Here is a 946-nt window from a genome sequence, read left to right on the forward strand (position 1 = left end):
CAGCACTGCAGAACGGCCCCACGCTGCCTCGGCGTGGGGGGAGCGGAGCCGGCGAGTCTCACCGGGTGATTTTAAAGCGCTGTGAAAGTTGCGGGGGGCTGCCTAAGTGCAAAGTGGTGTCGGAGGGCGGGAGGGGGAGGCCGCCTGCGCGTGAGCTGATGGATTATTTAGCGCTCACAGATGTCTTTAACTTTTCCCAGTTTGAGACGGGCCCCTCGCTCGCAGCAGCGAAGGGCTGTGGTCGTTGTGGCTGATCCAAAGTGACAAGGCTTCCAGCTCCTTCCGAAGCGCCTCCGAGAGACTAACAGGGACTTGACAGGAGTCCAGCTCTGTTCCCTCCCCAGCCCCAGCACTCCCACGGGGCTGGGATGCAGAAGCTGCTGGTGCAGCGACCCAAAATTGCCCCAGACCAGGCTGTGCTCGAGCTCTTGCAGTTGCTCCATGTCTGGGGGGGCTCGGCAGCACCCCGGGCTTCGTGGGTTGCCTCTTCCTGCAGGTCTTGGAGCCTTTTTCCTCAGACATCGTGTGGCTGCAGCCTTCTGGCTGTTGAGAGTGTGATCTGCTGCAGACAAACAAACCTCACTCGCAGCCTGGAGGACGCAGAACTGCTGGGGCTGTTGCTAACACAGCGAAGAGTCTGTTTTATTGGAGGCAAAATGTCCTTGAGCAGGAGGATTTTGCAGAGGACTTTGTAGCCACACCTTTGCCACGGGTGACTCGGAGGTGACAGAGCCGGAGACTGACGGATCCCTGCCCCGACCTGATTTGGCATCTCCTTCCCTTGTTTGTCTCCAGCGTGTGCTTAGTTCCGCCGTCCGTTACGAGAGCGGCCTCCTCGTGCCTTGCTGACGGAGAGGAACAATTTTCATACAATGGTTGGCACAGGCTGTGTGAAAACAGCCTTCAGCCCTCCACACCTCGCTTGTGCTGGGGCCGCGTGCCTGGC

Source organism: Buceros rhinoceros, unplaced genomic scaffold (genome assembly GCF_000710305.1).
Source record: "Buceros rhinoceros silvestris isolate BGI_N320 unplaced genomic scaffold, ASM71030v1 scaffold29186, whole genome shotgun sequence".
Taxonomy (NCBI): domain Eukaryota; kingdom Metazoa; phylum Chordata; class Aves; order Bucerotiformes; family Bucerotidae; genus Buceros; species Buceros rhinoceros.